Source organism: Chlamydotis macqueenii, chromosome 1 (genome assembly GCF_036417535.1).
Source record: "Chlamydotis macqueenii isolate bChlMac1 chromosome 1, bChlMac1.mat, whole genome shotgun sequence".
Taxonomy (NCBI): Eukaryota; Metazoa; Chordata; class Aves; order Otidiformes; family Otididae; genus Chlamydotis; species Chlamydotis macqueenii.
The window spans coordinates 195,328,273-195,355,658 of record NC_141556.1 but is presented as its reverse complement, the minus strand read 5'-3'; the positions used below and the strand labels follow the sequence as shown (position 1 = coordinate 195,355,658).

Below are 27,386 nucleotides of genomic sequence, written 5' to 3'. Positions count from 1 at the left end.
ACAGTTTGTGCTAATCATTAGTACTTAATATCATTATCACGACACATAAAAAAATATGAGTCTTTAACAGTCATATTACAGGTCAGTTGTGAATACGTAAAACCACAGGGATGGTGCCATCCAATTAGCACTGATTACTGTGGTCTTTCAGTCGCTGAGTTCAAAGTGATCAGATTTGAGACCCCTTTGATGAGAGAAGGCAGAACTGAAGTCGGCTTGTCTTGTCTTCTTTATTTACTCTTCATGTTGTTATCCTCTTTGCCTCTCTCCCCAGAAGAGGGGGAAAGGATGTCTTACCATCTGCTGATATTGCTTAACTTTCTTTTGTCTTTCCAATTGTTCTTCTTGTGTGTTTGACAGGACATTCTGCCTATTTGCAATCCTCTATCTTGTTAATATCTTGTGCTTATTTTGTTCTTTGGCAATTTAGTGGAACTTGGAGGCCTACTGCATCTACACGTATCTTCATTTATCCCTTTGGCCATCGTCTGGCTCTCGTATTTACATAAAATATTTATGCATTGTATCTGGCTGTGTCATCACAGTGTTACAAAATACCTGCATACTGGTTTTGATTACAGCATCTTGATACGCTTTTTGCAGTACACTTACTTTACACTTTTGCTTACAATAGTTTTAGTACACATTTGAGTTCAAGACAAACTAGTAATAATTAGACCCTGATTAGAACACTTAAAATTTCTAGGTGTCACAGGCTTCTATTTTAGCTACAGTTATCATCTCTGTCAGGATGAGTTAGTGGTATGTAAACTCTCTTATAGCTCATGCTTTGTATTAAGTAGTTTTTCCTGGCCAGAATTTTCTCAGGATCATTTCAAAGTTCAAAGATGCATTGGAATTCCAGAATGGAATTGGAATCAAGATGTTAATATATCTGTTTTCTCACCCAGACCTCATGGGTTTGGGTTTTTTGTGGGGTTGGTTGGTTGGGGTATGTTGGAGGGTGGAGTGGGAAAACAGTTCCTCATAGAGTGTTTGTCTAGGTTTTACAAAAAAAAAAAAATGAGGATAGGATTACTTGACCCTTCTGATGATTTCCCACAGCTGTTTCTGTTACCAGGAAATCAAAAGGACATCACCATGTCTGTTCAGAAGCTTTCCAAATGGTTAAAAGGTTCCCAAGTGGTTCTGTCAGTTTGAGTCTATGCTGTGTTCAAACCACCTCAGCAGAACTGTAAAAAAAAAGATACTAAACTAAATATTTGTAGAATGGCTATTGTTAATTCCATTCACATTTTTGGTAACTAGTTTGTTGCTGCAAAGGCATGCAGGACTGATGCTGCATTTGTTTGACAGAGCAGATTTCCTCAGAGGATTTGAAAATCAAATTCCACATACTGAGTATGGCAGGGCTTTGTGAGCTTGCTCACATTGTGAATGTACCTCTAGAAAGTACCTTAAAGAAAGAAATGGAGAAAGTTCCTCTATCTGTATGTATCATAAATGCACATTCACTAGCCTTCCTTTACCTCTCCTTCAGAATTCCTTCTGCTAGGAGATGTGGGGTTAGAAGGAACTGAGAATACGATGACAATCACTGCCTTTTTTTTTTTTTCCTTTGTTTTTGCTTTTTACAGCTTAAGGTAAGGTGATGGCTATTTCTGCTGATGCAAAAGGCATCCAGATGAAATGCTACTTCACCTGCATCTGTATGCAGGCACCAACACACAGAAAGTGTACGCACGGTATGAATGTGAGTAAAGCATCCCATTTCAAAGAAATATACATATGAGTAATATTTGTTTCACCATATGTACAAGAAAATTCTGAACAGTAGGTAAAAAAGCTTAATAAGAAAAAAAAGTGTACACTGAAACACAGGAAAGATTTGTTAAAAGATATAGCCAACAAATTAAGAGCCTGCAGTTTTAACTACCTGATATATTTCCTTGATGAAAACATTCAGCCTCTCTTTTCAGGAATATTTAGAGACTGTTTTACATCTTTAAATACATCTTCATACTTTCCTTCCATTTTGCTATGTCAGTATTTCTAAATAATTCTGAGAGTACTTTCATTTGCAGTAGAACTACCCAGAACTCTCCCGAAACTGTGTTTTTCTTTCTCTGTCATTTGTTTTCCCTTGAAACCAAGTTGTGTTACACAATCTAGAGGTTTGGGTAGCTGTAGTATTTTATGTCCAGAGTCTAAAGCCATGCAGATCATCCGTAAGGTTGTTTGCTAGAAGAATGGTGAGTAACTAAATCACCATGCATAGGTTGCCAAAGTAGATTTCAGAATTCCTTGTGCTTGCTCATGAAATAGGTAAATTAATTCTATCCAAATAAAATAGCAATTTCCTTTACATTAATAATTCTAATTACAATAGAAGCTATTTGAGTTCTGTGGGATTTTCTTTGGTCTAATAGCCTCTTTTGCCTTTCTGTAAACTCTAAACTACCTCTTTTTAAAATAATTTTATCTTTTTTTTTTAGTGTGTGCCTATCCCATGTAAACCTGAACATTTAAGCTGTTAATTTGCTCTTATTTGACTTAGGAATGTCTGACTGGTTTCTAACACTTTAAAAATAATCTTCCTATCAAAAGTTGACAGTTTTCAACATTCATTTTAATACTATTACCGCTTTGCTACTTGTTCTTTAGTTCTCAGAAAACTGGATGCTAAAATAAAAGCTTCTTTTCATTCTGACAGTCTTTAGCATTGTCATGTGAAAGCTCTGTTCTTTGATGCCTCTGAAAGTTTTAGATGCAGCTTTTTGACATTGATTTTGTTGTTGTACCCTGAAAAGTAAAAAATGAGATAAATTCTTAAGTTTCTAAAGTATATATCATGAAAGCAAAGCAGCCATGAAAAGAGCCAGAAAATTCAAATGATGGTATACTTTTGCTCTGCGATTGGCTAGGTATTTTTGCTTTCAAACTTTAGATCAGCCTTGTGAGAAATTCCAGTTTAAGTTTCATTCTAGATGTATGACATCATGTGTCCCTGCACATGGAAAATTACATCAGGAAAAGTGATTCATTGGTCATATGTTCCTTACATTTCCACAAAGTTTTCAAGAGATTCCTTAACCAGAAGATTAAGAAACTAAGCAGCCATGGCATAAGTAGAAATGTACTGAAAGGATAAGTAGATGGCTAACACGAAAAAAAAATGGAGAGTAGGAATATATGCTAAATTTTTGCAGTGGGGGAACATTGTCCTTGGAGATCTGCAACAGTCTGTGCTGAGACCTGTTTACATAACACAGGTCTTACACAATGCATATGACTTGTACTATCATAGAAAAGACCTCAAAAAAAGGGCTGTGCAGGCGTTTGAAGGTCTGGTATTTCAAAAGAATTAAGAATTAGGATCAACTGAATAATTTCAGAAGAACCTTCTGTTGCTGAGTGATGAGACAGTAGAACGGCAAATGAAACCCAGGTTACAGAAATGTAAGGTATATTAGAGTAGGACAGAACAGAATAATTCAGTTGGAAGTAACCTGCAATGATTATCTAGTCCAACTGCCATTTTGTCCTTTTGAAAGGCAAATGTATGTTTTCTTGATGCTTTCTTCATTGCATGAAAATGCCATTAAATTAATCTAGGAGATTGACCTCCTGGTGTTCTTTGTTGATCTTACACCTCTTGAGCTAGCTCTGTATTGTTAAATAACATCAAAAAGGTGTCCTTACTTTACCTTTGCATGTGTAGGCGTGTGTAATCAACCTGCTTTCTAGGTTGATTGCAGTTGGTCTTTCCAGGTAGAACACCTGGCACATCCACAGTTTGCTCTGTTTGGGCCCTTCCTTTGTCGTTAAGGCTGTTGGTGTGAGATTCTGCGACTGCCTCAGTCAAAAAATCCTTTTCTGCTTTCATCTTGGATTTTTAAGTGGTGTAAAGAAAATGAAAAACATGTGGCAAATGGTCTATAGCAGCCAGATTCTCTGCATTGAGAATAGTTTGAGTAATTTATGAAAATTTTTAGCTTTAACTGCTTTGAACTCTGTAGATTTTTCAAAGCATGCTAAATTGTAAAACTTTATTTTGGAGATTTTTCAGTGTAAATTTTCAATGACTTCATCAGCTTCTTTCCTTATAAAACCAATATCCTCCTTCTTTTAATTATTATTTTATTTATTAAGTGAAACATTGAGAATTTTACGTAGCTTATACAAAAGCTGTTGTTTCTGATTATTAACCCAGACTAACACACATGCACTAGGCAGATTTTGGTAGCTCCACGCACAAAATTATACTTTACATTTTTATTATTGGAGTTATTTGTGGTAAGAATTATCTTAACAATTCTGTAGAAGTCAGAATTTTCTAATGACTGCAGACATTCTGCCTAAAATTTAATCTCTGTCTTATCTCTTAAGATTGGATGTTAGTTTCACAGTGGCTAAAAAGAAGCAACGTTACTACGGCATCCATGTATAGTAAAAGAAAAGTTACAGATATCTCCAAAGGCATGTCACCAGGTCTGTGATAACTGAGATGGAGTCAGCTCCCTGAAAAACTTACACTATTCACATTCAGGAAAGTGCTAATTTGGGGAATTGAATGTTTTCTCACAAGGATGATTATTAATAGATCTTTACCAAAGCAGATGAAACCAAGAACTGTAATGAATTGCATGGCACTGGCTTAGGAATGAGGTGTGAGATTTGTTGTTACTTGGCATTGTTACAGATGCTGCATTGCAATCTACTGATTACAGGGGAGCATCCTACATGAAACACATTAAATAGATATCCCAAAGCTTGAAATGTTATTGTCTCTGAGGCAGTGACACAGAACTTTCACTGCATTGATAGTTGAAAGTTACTGTTTCCATAAAACAAAGAAAAATACCCACAGCTCATTTCTGTTTAGTTATCTTTTCAGAATGCAAAATAAATATAAGACAGGGGCTTTTTAACTTTAGTTTATAACAAATTGACACACTATTAGCTGCTGTGTGTGTCCATCTGTTTGTCTTGCTGTTTTTTAGCTCATCTTGCTAATTGGTCTTTTGCCCTCCTCTGGAGCTATTCCTTGGGCCTACACAGAACAAGCAGTTGATTTTATGTGGCATTTACAGTAAGAGCATTTTAAAAAATAATTTTAAGGTAGTTATATTTTTCATAGAGGAATATAAGTAAGCATGTTAATTTTATTGTTTACTAAGCATGGAAGTTGCATTATGAATCTGTCTTTGCTTGGCATATTTATTTTCTTAATATGCTGTTTAAAAATTTATATAGCCCAAAATATTTTCTGTTAGTTATGCTGATCTTTTAATTATACGTGGGTGTATAACACTCGTGGTGTAAGTAAATATGCATTACATTGATGTATTTCCTCCATATCTTTTTGGTAAACCGTAAAATAATTAACAAATGCAGATTTGTCATAGTTCAGGCCTGATCAGGACCAGACTACGCAGTCTCTCTCTCACTCCCCCCACCCTCCGAGAGAACAGGGAGAGATAATATAAGGAAAAACGGCTCGAGGTTTGAGATAAGGACAGGGAGAAATCCTTAAAGTTACCATTATAGGCAAAACAGACTCGACTTCGGAAAACTATTCATTTATTACTACAAACAGCAGGATAATGAGACAGAGAACAAGATAACCTCCATCCACCCCTCCCTCTTCCCAAGCTTAACATTATCTCTACTACCTTCCCCTCCCTGAGCAGCACAGGGGGGAAGAGGGAATGGGGGTTGCGGTCAGTTCATCACACGTTGTTTCACGCCGCTGCTTCATGGTCGGGGGAAGAACTCCTCACATTCCTCCCCTGCTCCATTGTGGGGTCCCACCCTTACGCCACAGTCCTTCCTGAAACTGCTCCGGCGTGGGTCATCTCTTCCACGGAGTGCAGTCTCTCCAGAATGGCTGTCCCAGCGGGCCCTCCACGGGCCACAGCCGCCTTCAGGCATCCACCTCCCCCGGTACGGGGTCCTTCACGGGCTCCAAGTGGATCTCTGCTCCTCCATGGACCTCCATGGGCTGCAGGGAGCCAGCCTGCTCCACCATGGTCGTCACCACAGGCTGCAGGGGAATCCTGGCCAGGAGCCGTATTACTCCTCCCCCTCCTTCTGAACTGACCTTGGCGTCTGCAGCCGTTCCTCACAACAGGCTGGTAGATGTCTCTCATGATCTTTTTTACATCTTATTCACTTCTCATCTCCTCTCCACTTCTTGCAGCCAGGCCGGACCGAGTCAGGCCCAGTCGGCCGCCTGGCAGGAGGCCAGAGGGTGAGGCCTGCAAGGCCCATGAGGCCTGCGCCTCCCCCTCTGCGCCTCTGCCACCGCTCAGCTTCTTCACATCTTCTCTTTTCTCTTTTTTTTTCTGTTTCCCCCTTCTTAAATACGTTATTGCGGAGGCGTTAACACGGAACATTCCGCTACCAATTGGCTCGGCCTTGGCCAGCAGCAGGTCTGCCCTAGGCCCAGCCGAGTCCTACCACCTTAGGCCCCCCCCTCACTAAACAAAACTACAACAAGATTACATGCTTATCTTTACTCATATAAGAAAAAGATTTAAAGTGGAGCTATTTGAGAATGTATAGGCAATATGCAAATCATTGTTCCAAGTGCTGATGATTGCTTGAAAAGAAAGCAACCTTCCTAAAGTATAGGCTTACTTTAAGAATATGCCACAAGTAGAAATAATGGTACAAAACAAACAAAACCCACTGATGTAATCCATGAAACTGTGCTAATGGTGTAGCTTTTTGAAATCTGTCTTGCCAGATATGGACAAAACAGATAATTAAATGGATTATAGTTATGTGAAAATTCAAATTTATGTTTATACTTACATTTGCCAGTGATCCCACTGCAGTCTAGGCAATACAAAAAAAATGTAGTCTAATTCACCTGCCTATCTCTGCAAGACTGTGGCTTGAGAAACAAATGTTGTCACTGTGAGTAGTTTGGAGTAACACAGTGTAACAACTGAAGCTTTCTAATTAGTTTTAAAATTATTTAATGCATCTGGGAATGTTAAAACTGTTTAAAATTTAGGGCGTGTGATCTATGGTGCTTTGGCTGGCCCGGAGTGTGAGGCACCAAAGTGCAGTATGGATAGACAGACTTGTTCGTGCTATTTAGAAAAATCTAACAGAATACTTCGAATTTTAGAGGGCATTCACGTAAATTAGATGTTTTCTGTATTTCTTGCTTTTTGTTGAAGCAAAGGGAATATAGCCTAGCTAATCAGAAATTGATTGCGTATTTCCGTAGTGTGTGTATCACACTGCCTACATGTAATGCCTAGTGCAGACCATTTCGTATATCTCTCTGTGTCCTGATCCATGCCTGTTTGATTAAAATGCGTAGATGTAATGTTTAGATCCTTATATGATTTGTCCATTCTAAGCCATGGTTTGAGGATTAACCAAGTATCTACCCAAGACTGCCCACATAGTTATCTCAGATTATTTGGACATGTGAGAAGAAACACCATCACCACCACCAGTTTCGCTAAGAGAAGACAGCTGGTGCTCACCAGAGAGCCACTGACTGTCAATAAGAGGTGTGTTAAATCTGTTCTCTTGCAGTGAAAGACAAGGGAAAGGATACAAGATCGTTGTGATATATGAGGATATAAAATGCTATTTGAGCAAAGACATACGATTAAATGCAGAATAATCTCTTTTATCTATTAGCCTCTCCTATAGAGGTTCCATTGTATGATTAAACGGGTGTACTGATTTTCGGTATCATCTTGGGGAATGTTATTGGAAAATGTTCAGTGTGTACAGATGTGTTGCTCACAGAGGTAGTCTTCCAAATCTTAAAGGCCGTTCTCCTTAGCCTCCTTAACCTGTAATTCCTGTGTTAAACATCAAGAGCAGAAGTGGTATCTGCCTAGAGCAGATTGGCTACCAAAACAGCAGCCTCAGAATATTTCTTCTTTTTTCGGGGTCTGTCTCTTGTGGCAGTGAGATTACCTCCATTAGTTGATCTCAGAATAAGGTCAAACATTCCTACAGTACTTTACCACCTGCTTTTGTCCTTGTCCCTCCTTGTGTGGCCTTTACATGAAGCATCGTTACAATCTGCCCCAAGGATTGAACAACTTCCCCAGCAACAGTCCAAACACATTTTTATTCTACTCCTTCCAGACAGTTTCTGAATATGTAACCTGAAGGTGAGTCATTGTCTTTGCGTTTTTGCAGTCACTTGGCCATCCGTGCCCCCGCAGGAAGAGTATTCCTATGTGCTGCTGGATGATGAATATCGTAAATGCAACACTCAGTTTCTGTCTTCCCTGACTTCCCAATCTTCAGCTAATGCCATATTCGGGGACCTTGTCATGAAAATTAGTATGGCTGGAGGCAACTTCTCTTCTAGCCCTGAGTGTCAAAGTGCCAATCCCTCCTTGATTCAGTCTTAAAAATTTAAGAAGACAAGGATCCAAAAATATTGCTTCTCTTTCTGTACCATTCTCTGAAGAAAATATGAATATAGTATTGGCCAAAACTTTTCTTCCTGAACTATTTCAGTAGCATAAAAAAAACCACCATCCTTTTTGTTGGCTCTGTCTTGTGGCAACCGGTAGAGACTTGTGGGGGAATTTTGGGAGATATCTATATATATTGTCACATGCACCCAGGTATGTATCGGGCTGTGTGTCTGTTTTTAAAATGCAGCATCATTCATTTTTTCTTCTTTTAGGACTATTATATAGAAAGCAGCCAAGGAGTATTAAATTTTATAAAGAATAAGAACTACTAGCTATTGATAGTAAACCGATATGTCCTTGACTTTAGAAAAAGCTTAAAATCCAAGCACATCAAGCACAGTTAATCAGGAAATAGAAGTATGTTAAGTATCGACTAGAGCTTGTTTGAGAATATAAAAATTAAGTGGTCTGGTATTGATGTTTTTGCCAAGCCCAGAATCAGATTTTAAGGATCATATGAGGCAGGTGAAATTGGTTAATTATAAAGTCTAACAATTAAAGAAAAAGAGCCTCAAAGGTATGTGCGCATTCTGAAAATCTGAAAGGCTTGGCATTGGCTACTTGTATGTTACTGGTTGTCCTTTAATCATAGAATCATAGAATAGTTTGAGGCCTCTTCCTATCGATATTCCAGGAAACATCAAGGTACAGACAGCTGTAAATTATGGGTATGCAGGTAATTATGCCAGGAATGAAAGAGTCCATTCTTTTTTCTACAGTAGCTGACCAGGACAACACACAGTTATGCTGATTTTGGTGTTTATCTGCTCTGATGGATTAAAAAAAACAGAAGAGTAGGTCAGAGGCTGTCAGATACCTTCATCTTAGGAAATAGTGAATTTCTGGAAGTTGTTTCCTGCTGGAGGGACTGGTCTGTAACTTGGCTTTAAGTTTGGTACTGCAGCCGTTTTCTAGCAGCTGATGGACTGGGTGTTTGACTGCACAGCTAAACAAGAAGCAGCCTGCCTCAGTAGTGTAGTTATCCAGGCAGTAAATGAGATGTACGATCGTACCAAGTAGGATGCAGCTGTTCTCATTTTAGTTCATGCAAAGCCAACTCAACATGAGGAGTAAAGATGTAAAGTGTTTTGACTAAGTAACAGGGAAAAGGACTTTTACCCGTAACTTCTGTTACTTTCACTAGTAATTCTGAAACTATTATGCATCAGAAGTTCACTAAAGGAGAAACTTAGGCATTTCTTGATGATGTTTATTACTAAAATCAAACCAATGTTCTCCTGTTTTGCACAATGAGAGCAGCTGGGTAGAGCCTACTTCATTTTGTTGACCATTTCTGTACTTGGCTTTTGTTTATTTTTTTTTTCAAAATAATATGTCAGAATGGGATGCGCAATTATAATGAACATTGCTCCAGGTAGCACTCCAGAAGGAACGTTAGGCATGCTTTTATTTCTTGTTTAAACTAATTCAGCTATTTATTTTTAAAGTATATTCTAACTTTGCTTAATAAGGTAGAGTGTCAGATTCCTACAGGCTGCCAAAATTATCAATTTGTATCTGTCAGTTTTAAGTCAACAATTTTACTATGGTTACTCTACTTGCTTTGGTTGCCCACAGCTCAGCCTTGTGGATAGCCCTTCAAAATACTAGATAATTACTCTATTCCCATACCTAATTTACGCATTTCACTCAAACAAGAAATAGCTTATGGTCTATTCCCTGGTTTATTTTAGCTTCTTGTATATTAAAAGGGCTACACTTATAATTTGCTTGCCTATGCCAGATGGCTGGTTCCTAATTAAATACACTTCTCATGTGCCTAATGTTTCTGCTTGCATTTTGGCAAAGCTAAAATCTGAGTAGAGCCAACAGATTGTTGGGGCCTATTATTAACATTAATAATTGTTATTTTCACAGTCTTTCTAGTGAATGATAGCTCAAAAAAGATTTGATGGCTCAAGGGCTATGACTTAACCTTTGGTACTATGGCTCTACTTCTATAAAAGTTCAGATCTTCAAACCAAATTCTTAAAAATTATTTGCTCTGCACTTCTACTCTTGCTCTTTAAAGGCTGTTTAAGTTTCTTCCCCAGAAGGTTGGGGCACAAACTGCTATTTTATTATGGTGGTTGGTGAGAGAAGTTTTTCTGTTTCCTTTCCATTGGTGTTCTTTTTGTTTTCCTAGAACATCAGAAGGGGTAAAAACTCCTGAGAATCTCAGCTAAATGCTGAGCTTCCATCATCTGCCTGATGAGGACAATCATCTTGTTCCAGAAAAGTGACTCTGGATTAAGAATATCAGTCTGGCTTTCAGCACAGAATCTCCATGGAGTGATCTTAGGAAACCATTGATTAAATTATATTTTTAAATGTAGCTGCATTTTGTTAACCAAAGGTTGCCCAGGCCTTCAAGGTGAGGAATTCTTTCTGTGAACTGTTTTGCTGGGTTGACTGTGTACCTGTATGGTAGAGGTCTAAACTGACCATGGGACTTCAGAAGTGAGGAATTTGTACTCAGTTCCAGAGTGAAAAAAATGGAAACACTACAAAATACTGTATACTTCTAGTTTCCAAAATAATAGCTAATGTGTATGTGTTTTAGGCTGCTTTACTTTATAGCATTACAAATACTTTTTATTGTGCCTTTTCTCACCCTTCCCCCTATTCTTGGTATTTTAAAATGCTAAGGCTTTTTTCCCTAACATTATTTTAGTGAGTCATAGGGTGTAGTATGATTTTGAGTGCAAAATTAAGAGTAATCTTCTTCAGAACAAGAACAGTTTTACAATGGCAACTTGTAAAATGGAAAATCATTAATCATTCAATGTTTTATAGCACAGTTTTAAAGGAGAAGTAACATGCTTTGGGAATATGGCTTTTTCTTGACTACCGAAAAAATGACAGGAGATAATCAGTATTAGATAAAAGCTTTTCCTACACCGTCTGCAAGAAATTATTTCATTCAGTAACAGTGGAAATATGTCTGATTTCAGAGAACACATAGTTTGATTATAATGTGGCATATACTGTGCAAACTGTTGAAGAAAAGTGTGTCCTTTTGTCCATTACCTAATTCATCCTACTGCATACGATACTAAGGTAAACGTAGGTGGATATGGCCGGTTGCCTAACTTGGGGGCTTTTGTTCTTATTACTTGCTGTGTTCCATTAATTAGAGTGACTGAATCAGGTAAGACCTCATGGAAGCAGATAAGGTTGTTCATTGTTTAAGGACGTTGAAAAATAATCCAGAAAAGACAATTTCAGAAAACACAAGTTTACCAAGGAGTAAAAAGGCAGACAGAGACACAGCGAGGGTCTAGGAGCCTGCAGTTCCAGAGGAACGGTCAAGAGGAGAAATTGCTGTAAAGGCCACAGAGCTGCAAGTCAGATTTCACAGCTAATAAAACAGAAACCTCCTTCATTCTGGAGGAAAGTGCAGAGTTTTTTGCAACTCATAAAATTACTGGGGACAAACATCAGATCTAAAAGCAAGGATTCTCTTTGAGGAAAGGATTCTCTTTGAACAATGAGAAATAGGCAGGAAATTATTTGTTTATAAGGTGTCTTCTGTTTATATTCTGCCTTACCTGGCTGCTTCCAGGTTCTCTATTAAAAAAAAAAAAGAAGTTATGTTTTATAGCGTTATTGAGATTAAAAAACTTCTTGTTTACTTTGAGGAGCTCACTGTGAGGGAAAGTTTTAGGCAGATCCAGTTCAAAGTTCTGGTTTGTATGTGTAAATATAAAGACAAATTGTTTAGAAATAGGTCATGTAAACTCATGTAACTTTCTTATACAGCTGGAGCCTTTGTTATTCCTGTTTGTATTTTACCCTGAATATTCATCAGAACTTGTGAACACAAACAGTCACGTAAAATGAAAATATTTAAAACTTATTTTTGTCTAGATTATTGCTAAATAAAATTTAGGATATAGATTCTGTGTATGCTTGTCTTGCTCACTCATTGATTTATAGTAACATCCTCATTTCTCTTGGGGCAAGATTTGGTTAGGTAAATGACCACATTTTACATTTTAGCTAAAACATACCTTTGGGCTAACTCCTCCTTCAATTTTGCTGATTTTCATCTGTTTTCTTCTGTGAGCTTTTAAATTTTAGTTCATTTTTTGAAAGTACTTCTGAGATTTTGAAAGCTGAACCTGTACAACAAAATAAATCAAGGAAGTTCTATTTAAGACTCATAACAAATTATTCAGAATGTATTTGTTTATTTTAGACTAGCTAAACAAGCAATCTTACTCATTCTCTCTCTTTGAGCATACAGGCTGCTCTGTGGTATGACCATCCCACAATAAGTTTTTCCAGTCGTTTAACAGGCAAGAAGCATTATATTAACACTATATCTTTTCTTTTAAATATTTAATTAGTGTTCCATCTTTTTGTCGCTGTTATTGATTACTGCAGTTTTATGAAAATTAAACTAATGCAGGGTCCTCCTGTGGAAATAATTTAATAGTCAGTTGCTCCAAATATAAAATTGCAATCCACTAAAACTTGCTGGGCATTGAGTCTGTTGGGGAATGAGCTCTGGGACCATGGTTCCTGCTAGAGCATCCTGGCCAGAGCCATGAAATTTTCATATTTTCACTTCTCTTCTAAATCTTTTGTAACAGGAAACATTTTCTTGTGTCCCTTAACTCTTTTGTTTGTTTGTTTTTTTTTATGTTCCTCTCATGCATTATTTCTTTCTGTGAACATGTATGCTGGGACTGAATGAAAAAACTGTTCTAACTAATGAAGTAGGCACTGAATCACAGGATTTAAACAGAGTTTTAGGTGCTTTTTGTTTTAATATGCTTTTATTTCAAATGCAGATTAGATACACCTGCTTTATTACATCAGAATTAAATATGTATTATGTTAGTGAAAAATAACATTTAATGACAAAAGAAAATTGAGAGGCTTTTATATCTCTCAATCAGCTATACTTCTGATGTATCTGTGAGTAGGGAAGGAAATGAACAATGAAAGGAGATAAAAGAAATGGGAAGAAACCAAAAGAGAGTGGTAAACTCATATTCTTTACCGTTTGTATCTGTAAAAACCTTTATGCAATATGAGAATATGGGTACAGATGCAGAGCTTCCAAGACCTGTTAAACCTATTCTGCCATGGAGGGGCAGTCATTCAATTTTCTGCTTTATACAGCCACCTATGCTGGGTGACAGCCATGTATTTCACTTGAATTCCTCAGAGGTCAGATACTCCAAGGCAGAGACTAGGCTGTGCTGCTCTGGACGTTTAGGGGGTTTGCGCTTTTTGCTTTTGTTTTTAGTAAAGGACAAGTGATGTAAAAGGAAATGTGACCAAAGAACATGAAATATGGTTCTCTGTTGATTGACAGTGCCGGTGACATCTGTTGTAGAAGTGATTTGACGTACTTTACAGAACACAACTGTAAAAACACTATTTTGCTTGTCAGAGTGCTTGCAGATGGAGCTGTGAGTATGTGCACCATAAATTGTACCCTAAAATAAAAATCCCAATGCACAAAATAATGAACCTGTGAAAAAGTTCTTTACTCCACTGTCCTGTCCAGAATATTGTAGAGTTTCATATAAACAAAAGTACACACTTCTGGTTTTCTTCCTGAGAAAAACCTAACAATTCACCTCCTCAATCCAACAGTAGTTTAATTCCATACTTAGGAGAATGCTTGAATTGTACCAACCATGCAGTAGGACAAAATTGTTCCAAATCTGCTTGGACTTTTAACATTTGGTGGGGTTTTTTTCTCTCCGCTATTAAGTTAGGCAATATCTCCTGCTTTTAAGATACTACTACAGCAAGATCTCTCCATTGTGTCTTCCAGTCTGTACACAAGCCACAGACTCCAAAGCAGCTCCAAAAAGCAATTTGTCCCATCTTACCTCTGTTCCAGTTCACCTCTGAGGCTCATCTTCGCACAGAGTGCAGCACTAAGCATGAAGCACACATGCAGCTTTTCACTTGTTGCCTGACTACTTAAACTGCAAAGGGTTATAGGGAATAATCCCGCAGAAATTAAATCGTTTTCGATCGGGCAATAGGCCCACAGCCAGCTGTTCGTCCTCACAGATGAAAAAAAAAAATCCTAGAAACCAGACACAAGGACCTGCTGTGCACTGGCATGCTGGGCAGTTACATACTTATTTATAAGTCCTTTTATTTTTATCTTGTCTTGCATAGTAATTTTCAGATTTTTCTGGTTTAGTTTATTCTTCTTCATAATCTAAGAAAACACAAATATTTTGAGTTTCAAAGCTGTTTTGAACCTCCTTATAGGTATCATTCTAATGAAACGGTCTAGACAGATCTCCCTTAAAGCCTTGTATATTTGGGAGTCCTGTGTTTATATTCTAAAAGGTTCGTATTGGAGTATTTTCCACCTTGTTTAAGTCACTATTTTTAAAAATTGCATTTTTATAGCTTTAATAGGCACAACAGTAACTTTCAAATGTTTCTTTCTATTAATATGTGAAAGATTGAGTCCTCCTTTGGTTCACTGTTTTGCTCAGGTTTAGAAGGTGACATCCCTTTCTAGATATTCACCATAGCACTATTCTTAGGAAGGGGCAAGGTCTCAGTCTATCAATAAATGACCTGCTGTCCTTTCCCTTACAAATTTAAAAAGCACATCAAATGTGGCCAACTCAAAATGCTTTGGAGGGAAACACTATAAAAAATTATTTCCAACAGTTTTTGTTTCATTTCCTATTAGAGCCTCTAACAGCAGTGGGAAGTCAGGAGAACTGGAAAAATATATTTTTTGAAAAGGTGATTTTTCTGTTGCTTCGTTATTCAATCTCCCTAGTGACTGACGTGCACAACAAAAAGGATCGAGAGGATGTAGATATTTTCCCTCAGTTCTTGGAAGTCAAGTATGTCTAGTAACTAATTACTTTTTATATTTTCTGACCATTAATAAAGTTACCCCCCGCTTTAATTGCTTGAGAATTTGGTTGGTTTTGGTTTTTGCAGTCAGTGATTCTAATAGGTAAATATTTGTATGTGATTTTTTTTTTGCATTTGGTAATTCTAGTAGGTTTATATTTTCATATGAAATTTATTTTTTTTTCCAAAGTGTGTGCCATTTTATCATTAACATAACTACTTTTCCTGTAATATTTGACCTTTCTGAACTTTTATCAAGGTATGTTAATATTTCATATGGCGAAGCTTCTGTTGCATCTGGAGTTACACATCATAATTCTAGCTATATTTACTGTTTGCCACATAATTACAGTTGTTCAGCAGTGGAGGGCTTCTGTTCTTAGTTAACTTCATTATTAATTATCTCTTGCAATGCAGTTTTGTGGATACAAGAGGCTGTTGGGTTTTTTCTCTGGAGGGGATGTGACTGACACTGATTTTAGGCCACAAAAAGAAAGAGACTGGAAATGAAGTAAGAGCATGATCCCAGTACTAGCCAGGTACTCTTTTGACTGCGTAGGTGATCTATTTCCTGACTGCAGTATATAAGCCTCTGGACACATACTGTCTTTTGCCCAAGAGTCACAGAAGATCTAATACGGAAAATTAAAATAAAGCTAAAATTTCTTATTATCATTAACTGTAAAATTCTTGTGTACTACTTTAAGATAAATGCTGTATTCCATAGAGGTTCAAATATGCTTCTTTTGCCCTAAATGCCCTTTGCTTAACAAATCCTTATCACACTCTTTAAGCGTGTCACAGACTTGAAAATTATCTGAGTAAGTTAGAGAAGTTGATAAAGATAGGACCAAATGGCTTCTATCTCTGTTTTAGTTAGATTAATTAGTTAAACTGATACATGATAGTTATTGTCTTCTCCCCCATTGTGTTGTTTTGTACTTTGAGAGATAAGCAGATGTTCTTGAAATCTGGTAGAGATGCACAGAATTTTTGTTAAAATTCTATTTTTTCTCTAAAAAAAGGTGACATCTTTTAATGGCAGAATATTCAAACCACAATTTGCATATCTTTTTCTATTGTTTTTTCATGGCATAAGTTTGCAAGTATTTCTATTTAGTCAAGCACTGGTATGAATGGACTCTGACAATGTGGAAGATAAATGTGTTCGCTGAGTTACTTTGCAAGGACTAAGTCGTCAGTCATTGACTTTCAAAATCCAAATGAAAAGGACATTGGCAGTTTTGGTGAGAAACGGGACATCAGCATTCTTAAACTGTGAAGATAATTACTTGGCTGAGAGAAAGATTCTGTTTTTCTTCAGATGCAAGAAACTCCATTATTGAAGTCATTGTCCTCCATACTAATGGTTTCTAATGCTAGATGGAATTTTAACATTGCAACAGAAATAATTTTTATTATTTTTCAGATAGATTTTTGGACTAATATTTGTTTCTTGTTTACTGTAAACTGTGTTGTCATGAACATTTGCAGTACAAACAGGAACTGAGTGTCCAATGTTTCATTTGTGTTCCACAATTTTAATCTCTCAGTGGATTTTGGTCCATCACTTGTATGATGTTGTCAGTTAAAGTAGTCAGAGGGCAATTTGGGAATATTTCTTGTTCTTTCCCCATACTCATGAAAATTTTTGTTTCTCTTTCCATTCTTCACATTTAAATAGGAAGACAACTGCCTTCAGATGAAACAGAACTCACTGACAGTTGGTCTTGCTTCAGTCCTGCTTCATGAGAACTTCAGAAGATACTAACTGAGGTATTTATTTGTTCTTTTCATTTTTAGAATTTCTGCTTTGCAGATATTGGATATGTAGAAGAGCAGACAAAATACAGAAATTTAGACCAAGAAGAGTAATCATATATGGAAAATAACACGAAAGTTCTGTCCATAAAGAGAGCTACTAGATGATATGGAATGGAACGGAATGGAATGGACTACACTATTTCAGTTGGAAGGGGCCTATAGTGATCATCTAGCCCAATTGTCTGACCAATTCAGGACTGACGAAAAGTTAAAGCATGTTGTTAAGGGCATTGCCCAAGTGCCAGGCATGGGGCATCAACCACTTCTCTAGGAAGCCTGTTGCAGTGTTTGACCACCATCTTGGTGAAGAAATGCTTTCTTATGTCTGGTCTGAATCTCCCCTGGTGCACCTCTGAACCATTCCCACACAATTTATCCGAACTAGAGAAGCCCAGAGTGCTGAGCTGCTCCTCACAGGACATTCCTTCCAACCCTTCCACCAGCTTTGTTGCCCTCCTCTGCATGCATTCAAGGGCCTTCATATCCTTCTTAAATGGTGGGGCCCAGAACTCCACACAGTACTCAAGGTAAGACCGCATCAATGCTGAGTACAGCGGGATGATCACCTCTTTTGACGGGCTGGTTATGCTGTGTTTGATGCCCCCCAGGATGCGGTTTGCCCTCTTGGCTGCCAGGGCGCACTGCTGACTTGTGTTGAGCCTGCTGCCCACCAGCACCCCCAGATCCCTTTCTTCAGGGCTGCTCTCCAGCCACTCCTCTCCCAATTTATACTTGTGTCTGGGTGTTACTCTGTCCTAGGTGCACCATCCAGTATTTAGACTTGTTAAATTTAATCACATTAATCATTGCCCAATTCTCTAATCTAATGTAATCTAATATAATCCAATATAATGTCTTTCTGTAGCTGGGCACTATGTTAGTCAGTCTTTTTTTATAAATTGAGAAATCAAATAATCGCAAACATGCCAAAAGGAAACATATTAAAATGAAGTTTAAATGCTGCTTTTTTTGAGATCTCCTATCTAGTTTTATCTGATCTTCTCCTTTTCTCCAAGGATGGACAGAATATTTTGCAGGACATCCCTGGACATGAATGCCCAATCACCTAAAGAATGACTAAATAATGAACCCTTCAAAACTATCTGGCATTTATAGGTTTCTTCCTCTAATACTTACAGGGAATTACAGTTAAAGAAAAACTTTAGTGTTAACACAATATACAAATGCTTTCATTCCAGTTTATCTTTCATAAATCCATGAGATTAAATATCAAAGTTGTTTTAAAGATATTTATAAATATTTTATTATGAAAAATATTTGTCATTTTTGTCAGATACCAGTGAATTAATTCCTTTGTATGGAAAAGAACATCTCCATTTGTATATGTAAACAGAGTCTGATAAAAGATTAATGGCAACAGAATTCATAAAGGGAAAAAAATATCTTGTAAGCCTGTGATCAGTTGGATTTGTATCAGTACTAAATTTATGATCTGCAGCTGTTAAATGTCTGATAGGAGCTTCATCTTCTAAAGCATGATAACAGTGTGAGTGCATGGCTAGAAAAAAGGGAATATTGTGCTTTGAGAAATGAAATTGTCCAAACATATGGATGATTATTGCAATGCTTCACATAGCACAAAACTTTTATTCTGTAAATCTTATAAATATATGTTGTAATTCTTTTTAAATTGCAGACAGCTACCAACACAGATTCTAAAATATTGTAGGTTGAACAGAAAGTCTGTTGATCATTGTTTGTATAGTCAGTCTAACATAAGCGGTGCCAGGCTGCAATTCTTGTTTCTGCATTTGAGAACTCGAAGCTCAAATGGCACTGAAAAAAGATATTTCATAATTTCTGTAACATCATCCTAAACTATGGAATGTATGCAACTTTTTATTTATAGCCTTTAGTATTTATATATATCCTTCTTAAAAATCAAGAATGGCTTAACTTTTTTGAAAAGTTGGTAATTGTTAGTGTAGTTATTGTATAAAATTCCTGTGTGCTATTATAGATCATAGAATCATAGAATCATAGAATCACATGGTCGGATGGGACCTATAAGATCATCTAGTCCAACCGTCTTCCCACTACCATTGCTGCCACAGCTACTAAACCATATCCTGTAGCTTCTCATCAAGCCGCCTCTTGAACACTGCCAGGGACGGAGACTCCACCACCTCCCTGGGCAGGCCGTTCCAGTGCCTTACCACTCTTTGAGAGAAAAAGTTTTTCCTCAAGTCCAATCTAAACCTCCTCTGGTACAACTTGTGGCCATTTCCTCGGGTCCTGCTTGTTGCTCCTCATAAGACTTGTGCTCCAGACCCCTCACCAGCTTTGTTGCCCTTCTCTGGACACGTTCCAGGGCTTCAATGTCTTTCTTGTAGTGAGGGGCCCAAAACTGAACACAATACTCAAGGTGCGGCCTCACCAGTGCCGAATACAGGGGGATGATTACCTCCCTGCTCCTGCTGGCCACAGTATTTCTAATGCAGGCCAGGATGCCGTTGGCCCTCTTGGCCACCTGGGCACACTGTCGGCTCATGTTCAGCTGAGCATCAACCAACACCCCCAGGTCCCTTTCCTCTTCACAGTCCTCCAGCCACTCAGCTCCGAGCCTATAGCGCTGCATGGGGTTATTGTGGCCAAAGTGCAGGACCCGACACTTGGCTTTGTTGAACCTCATGCCATTCAGCTCAGCCCAGTGATCCAGCCTATCCAGATCCCTCTGAAGGGCCTCCCTACCCTCAGGCAGATCAACACCGCCACCCAACTTGGTGTCATCTGCAAACTTACTGAGGGTACACTCAATCCCCTCGTCTAGGTCATCAATAAAGATATTGAACAAGATGGGCCCAAGTACCGACCCCTGGGGGACACCACTTGTAACAGGCTGCCAGCTGGACTTGACTCCATTAACCACCACCTGCTGGGCACGGCCCCCTAGCCAATTCTTTATCCAAAGAAGGGTATACCTACCCAGTCCACAGGCAGCCAGTTTCCCTAGGAGAATACTGTGAGAGACCATGTCAAAGGCCTTGCTGAAGTCCAGGTAGACCACATCAACAGCCTTTCCTTCATCCACCAGTCTGGTCACCCAGTCGTAAAAGGAAATGAGGTTGGTCAAGCACGACCTGCCTTTCGTGAACCCGTGCTGGCTGGGCCTGATCCCCTGGATGCCACTCATGCCGAGTGATCTCACCCATGATGATTTGCTCCATAACTTTCCCAGGTACTGAGGTCAGGCTGACAGGCCTGTAGTTCCCCGGATCCTCCTTACGGCCCTTCTTGTAGATGGGAGTCACATCGGCAAGCCTCCAGTCCTCCAGGACCTCCCCAGATAACCAGGACCGCTGGTAGATGGCCGAGAGCGGCTCGGCAATCACCCCCGCCAACTCCCTTAGCACCCTAGGATGGAGCCCGTCCGGTCCCATGGACTTGTGGCAGTCCAGATGGAGAAGGAGCTCTCTAACTGTCTCCACCTGTACCACAGGGGGTGTAATATATATTATAATTATATTATAATGTGTATATATATAATGTATATATATATATAATGTGTATATATATGTATATATATAATGTGTATATATATAATGTGTATATATGTGTGTGTGTGTATATATATATATTATAATGTATGTATTTCCTTTTTTGAAAGAGACTTTATATACCAGTATAGAATATAGTTAAAATAATGTTAGCATTAAAATTAAAAGTTTTTTTAAAACCTACTATTAAAGTTCAGTTGGATGTTACACATGGATTCAGAAAAGAAGGCAGAAGTCATTTTTGTTTCTATTTTTGCATTGTGTGTTGTTAGTAGCGAACTATGTTAACAGTTTTTACAGGCAGATTCTATGAGGTGCTGCATTTTCTTGGATTTTAGTAAAGCAGTGGCGTTACGTGACTGGACTGGTCGGGCCATTTTAGTGTGCGTTGTGGTTGGTTGTGTCTGACAGTGGGGCAGCTGGTTTCTGGAGTCCGTACACAACCATTTTAGCAGTAGAATTAGCCGCTTATGTCACAGATTATAATTAGCTGCGTCTGTATGCCAGAGCAACAGGCTGGAATGCAAAACACAGCCAAACATGTGAAGGAGTTTTCTTCCAGTGATATTTGGCCAGGCCTGAAATATCTTCCACTCCAGATTTGAAAGTAGTGGAAAAGTTAGACAGTTCTCTCTTGGGAAGAAAGTTATTGTAGTTTATTCAGAAGTCTACATTGTTTCAGATCTCTAAGGTAGGTAACAGTTTTTAAAAATTCTTTTTATATGTGTGTTAAAATATTAGCATGTTAATATTGTTTTTCATTTGTTCTTTACTTATTAGATGGATGTATTGAGCTTCTCCCTCACCTGATTTTCTGTGCAGCATTTCAGGCTGATTCTGTCCTCATTTAAGGATCACGTTGCTGCTTATGTGATTTATGTTAGGACCTAAATTTAAGTGTTCATTTTTATATACAATTATTATTTTAGATTCTGATAGTATAGATATGGGTTTTTTTTACAATTAAAGGTAGTATTAAGTTGCAAAGTTTAAACTTGCACTTGTGTAATAGTGAGAAGCTAACTTTTAGTACTTTTTAAATCTTGTACAGTATGTATATGACTATACAGAGATATTACTGTGTTTATATAAATATCTGATTTGCAGTAGTAAGCCTCTGATGTTTGTAGCTCTGAATTTTTCTCAGTTTATATATCACATACTGAAAGTTAAATTTAGTCAAGAATGGAGCCATGCTTCTGCTGAACACTTCTTTTTGGCTTCACAGTTTGATAATAACCTTCCATCTGTTACCAAAACTGGAACTGGAACTGTTACCAAAATAAATTCTAGCTTCTTTGAAGCATACTTGAATTAATATGGAGCATTATGTGTATGCAGAATTCCTCTTACAAGTTTGTAGTTGCCTTGAGTTCAAATACATTTTCTCTCAGATAATTTCACTGACTGAAAGAAAATGGCTAACTAGGTATCAGTGGGTTACTGACTCATTATCAAATGATTTATTGGGTGATACTTAGTGTCTCTCCACCAACAGGTGCTCACCCTGCATATTTAATCATGCATAAGAATGAGCACATAACTTACTAAAACAGGATATTGCCAAAGTGTAGGAACGTGATTTGACTGCACCAACACCAGTCAGCTAGGCTCCTTTCATAGAGATTCGGGTGGTTTCACCATACCTATCTTAAATCTCCTCCTACTTGAGGAGGAGGTGAAACGTGCCCTAGACGTGTCTGCCTCTCTCCATTGTCTGTGGAGGTAAGCGTGGCTGATGTTACCCGCATTTGGTGAGATGAATTCTGGCCTGCATAGCCACACCCAAATGAGTAATCCACATGAGTGAACTATAGTAACTTTGTGCCATAGAGTTACGCAAGTTTGCAGTCAGTTAAGATTTCGGAAGTTCTGGTTGTGATGCGTAGTCACAACCCATGCCACTTTGGCTGATATGAATGTCTGTTTATCTTCCAAACAAATGTGATATTCACATATTAGATAGAGGCCTCCTTTCCATTACTTAATAAAGAACAAATGGTCCTAGATTACCACCAAAGGGTGAGAACTACTGCATGGATTTAAATTAAAAATGAAAGTATGTAAATTAAGCCCAGCATTAATTTAGGAAGGGAGCCATTTAAAATATTTTTTAAACCTTTACACTTTTGCTAGTAATGTGCAGAAAAGGTGTCTGGGCAAGATCCTGTTGCTTGAATAGCCTTGTGAGATTTATTCCTTCCTGTGAAAAGTAATACCTTTTACATGAGATACAAATCCCAATCGTGACCTCTTACAGTTTTTAATTATTTTCATGACTTGGAATTAAGTAAGCTGGATTTCCCATGGACTTACTTCTCAAAGTTGATTGTCATAGATATTTAATGAGCAGTGACTGAAGATTTTCCATAACAGACACATTTACAAGGTCTTTCTCTCATAGAGGATTTCTGATATTTAATAAGGTCTTCTTGCCCATTGCAGTCTCTCAGTGGAGACATAAATGGCATTTCTTCTTCTCTCTTCTGTCTCATTTTCAAAAGGTTGTATGAATACAGTATTTCTGAGGCCTCTACTTGTTTATTGAGTTTGGTTGAAATTGTCCAAGAAGCTGAGAAGCTGTTGTAAGGGGGAGGGAAGCTAATGGGAGTCAGACGATTTAGACAGTGACATAGAGTGTGGTTGCTTTTTTTGTTTATTAAAGCAGGCTAAAAGCATCACGGCAGTTTGGATAACAGGTTAGTTCAATATCCTAGTTGAATTTTCAGCTTGGGTAACAAGATTCTCGCTATTTAATTCATCTGTAACGTTGGCTACCTGGGCCAGTCTTCTCCTTAAACCTTTCTGTATAACTGTAAAGCTGTTAAACAGCTGCTGCTTTTCGTGCTGTGACTGGTTATGTCTCAGTGGTGGATGAAGTACTGCTTCTGTATAAGAATGAGAAGAGGAATATAAACTGAAATACTTCAGTATTTTTAAAAATGGAGTATGGTGCATGGTAAGGGTTGGATATTACCTGTGAAACACAGGTGTTTCTCTGAAGCATATCATGCTTGCTTGTGTGTTTGTGTGTGTACATATGTATATCCTGAAGGTTGTCTGTAAGAATCACGTATATATGTATTTTCAATAATGGAATGTAGAGATGGAATCATATTGTAATGATGCCTGTTAAAACTCTTCAGTTCCTCCTTGTTTATTTCCTGTGTGGTCAGTGCTCTGAGGAACAAAAGAAGTTTTAGTACTTTTTCTTTGCCGTAGCTTTTTCCAGTCATGTGAGTGGCAGATACTAAATTTTATACAGACTTTTTGTATCATTGGCTTATTACCTCTGGATACTATTGGCTTTCAGCAAAGGCTGGCGATGTAGTGTACATCAGCCTCTTTTTTAAGTTAAAGTTTCACGGAGGTCCTACTTTGAATTTCAGAGTATGCAGCCTCTGTCAGTGATGGCTGCTAATGGAAGCAGGCATCTCTGCAAAGTTCCACGGCACCCAGTTTCTTCAGTTTTAAGGCAGTGATAAGTAATAGCGACTCTGGACTGCTGAAAGCAAAATAAAATGAATGTGGTTCTTAAAAATAAATGTTCTGGAATGAAGCTGAGTCAGCAGAGGACAGCTATGGCAATGAACCCTAACCACAGACTGGGCTGCATTAGCGAGGCTGTAGATGGCAAGATGCATCCAAAGGTCTCTTCCATTCCAGCTTTGGACAGAAACAGATGATCTGGGGAGGTCTACTGCAACCTAATTTTTTCTGTGATTCTCAGAATTTGTTCAGAAGGATTTTCCTGAATATTCCCTTTATTATTATTATTGTTATTGTTATTGTTGTTACTGTTATTTACCTGTGGTCTTGATTCCTCCTCTGGTTGTCTTACTAGCTGATCCAATCTGCAATGTTTCAGATTTCATGTCTACTTTCAGTATGAGGAGGGCATCACAGTTCACCAAGAGCTCCCAAGAGGGAGACGTAGCTAGCAGGGTTCTCAAGTCCCCATTGGGCCTGCATAAAGTTCCTATAAATCAGTAAGAATTGGCTGTAATATTGAACTTGAATTTTACTTGGAAATACAAGGAATAAAATGGACAGATTCAGAGTTTAAAGCCAAAAAAGTAACAGTGAGGATTATTTTAGTATCAGCATTTCCTATGAGCTGAAAAGTCACAGCAGGATACTTGTGAAACTGGCAGAAAATGTTGTAGTTATTGTTTGCCTAAGTGAAACTTTTCATAGTAGGGATAAGAAAGTGGTAAGATGGATTTTAGTATGTGGAGAAGGAAGAGATTGATTGGGGTTTGACCTGAGTGCCAAACAAGAGAGAGAGAGCATGGTGAATACTCCCAAAAGTCAACATGGAGGAGGCAGACGAGGCTGTGTCAGGTTTTGTTCCTTCCGCGTTCCTGTAATAGTATCCTGATAAGCTTTGTACCTTCATGTTACGCCCTAGGGCTTCTAGCATGTGTTCTGATTCTACAAAAAGACTTTCACGTTTGAGGGCTAGAGGGGTCCAGTTCACCCAGAGGGCACCAAGAATCAAGTTTTAGGTAGTATGGATGGAAGTAGTATAGAGTTTTGTGTAGATGGAGCCAAACTTTCTGTAGGATGGGCAGCAAAACTAGGATAGGAGATAGTAGACCTCTGCTGCCCATGCCACTTTTCAGACTATTTTTCTAGTCTCAGACACTCAGATAGACCTGATGAAGGGCCTATATACAAAAAACTTGTGTAATTTTTCAGTCTTACTGTTTAGTATAATAAAATGTCTTTTACCCACCAAACTTTTATTCTCTGTAACATCTTACTTTTAGTTTTATTGTATTATGGTAGGTATTTTCCATTTAATGAAGGGTTCTGAAAACTGTTATCATGCTTAAACACAGAACTGCATTATGAAATAGTATATTTCACTCTGTGTGATTTCGTGAGTTATTTAACCATTATGTTCAATGCATGTGTGTCATAGTTTAGCCCCGACCAGGACCACACTGCACAGTAGTCCCGTAGCCCCCCCTCACTAAATAAAACCAGAACAATATGTGAAGATACTGCTTTCAAACAGAAATGCAGTTCTTATATTTGTGAAGTTGTAGAAGACTATTAATGTATTGTCGTAACAGAGAAGAAACTGTTTATAAGCCATATACCTCACATTCTTTTTTGAATTCTAGTGTTTCATTGAAATTGTTAGTAAAAACTTTCAAAATCTGTGAAAAGTACTTACTTTTTTACGTTTGGATTAATGCATTTTATTAATTTTGCTTTTAAACATCTATTGAACTGATAGTGTTGTGATTCACACTTGGTGATTTTAGTCATGTGTATGGAAGACAAAGCCCTATCCCCTAAGCCATATTGAAAACATCTAAAATGCTATTTAAATTAATAACTGCTATTTAAATTAAATAACTGCCTGTATCAGAAATTCTCAGGTATGTAGTAATGTATGACTTTAACTCAGGAGAAAATTCAAAACTAGCACTCAAAAAATTATAAGCTTTGATTTAGGGTTGTTTAGTAAGTGAAGCATATAAATGTCTAGAACGTAAAATAATGACAACAAAGGCAACAGAAAGCAAAATTATTCTCTCTTCTTTTGCTTTATCAGACGATTCCTTCTTTTGCTACCTTTACCTTCTCTTTGTGACTTTCTTCAGCATCCCCTGGGTACTTTCTCCCCGTATTTTACAGTCTCCACTTAACATCATGTTCGTTTCCTGAGTGTACCCACTACTTAATCTTTTTCTCTTACTCCTAAGAGTCTACTCACAGTATTTAATTACTATACTTAAATTACGCTGTGGAGACTTTTTCTTTTTTGTGTGTCTGATTTCATATTTTGTTAATTCACAGCTAAAAATAAATGAGAACAAGACAATTTTCCCATCCTGAAATGGATTTCAGCATTGTCGTAGATGATTTTAAATTTCAGCTGGTTTTTGTCCAGCTTTTTGTTTTAGATTGGAGTAACAGATTTTAAAGCCGTGAGGAGACTCTTTACCTTTGTACTAGAGGCTGACAAAAATCTTTCAGCTGTCCTACCTTTCTGATGCATGATTACGTTCCAGAAATGTGTGTAAGGTTGTTCTTTAATTGCCAGTTTAGGAATAAAAACCTCTCCTAGGCAGAGTTTAGTTGCTCAGATGGTAGAGAATAGTCTCTACCATCCACCTGCAAACCTGGACTAGGTGAACCTGCAGAAACTAAGATCTAACATAATTTATCTTTATATTTCCGTTAGATACTTTCATAGACTTTTCTAGAATTTGAGTTTAGGAAAGCTATCTGTATTTGATAATCAAACAAACTGTCTAATTTGAATTTTAAAAGACAAGTTATACTTGTGCTCTGTGAATATCTTTTCCTGTGTATGCCCAAAGAATAACTTTAGAAACACCAGACATACTTCCTGGAGTCCTTACTTCCATACTTCCTGCTTGTTATTTGATCCAAATAGGAATTATTTTCCAGTTTCCCAAATTAGGATCTTTAAAATGAAGAAATATGCCAAAAATAAGTCTTACTTTTCAGATTACAGGACTTGATTTACATCAGTAAATCAACTTTAGTAGAAAGTTAAGAATTTTAATAATAACTGCTTATTTCCATTTCAGGTGAAATACTTTCTATGAAAAATTCTACTTTGAGATACAAGAAGTGTATATGTTACATTAAAGATGCTGCTTTTAGATTATTTTGGAATGCATATATGCTTAATGTGTACTTCTGGGGTTTGTTTATGCTTCATTTGTTTTTACAGCTAATTGAAAGATCAGCTATGTCGTTCCTATTGGTT

At 37.7% G+C, this 27,386-nt stretch overlaps 1 protein-coding gene across 5 annotated transcripts in view; it reads left to right on the top strand.

Moving 5' to 3' along the window:
- Positions 1–27,386, top strand: part of SGCG (sarcoglycan gamma) — a 137,393-nt gene that overhangs the window by 21,313 nt on the left and 88,694 nt on the right. For 3 of the 5 annotated variants that reach the window (XM_086739520.1, XM_086739516.1, XM_086739517.1), the window contains exon 2: positions 16,972–17,063. The gene's annotated coding sequence lies outside the window, so the exon portion shown is untranslated. Of the gene's footprint in view, positions 1–16,971; positions 17,064–21,214; positions 21,321–27,386 lie in introns of those variants that run through there. The other 2 variants (XM_086739518.1, XM_086739519.1) reach the window with 2 other exon arrangements.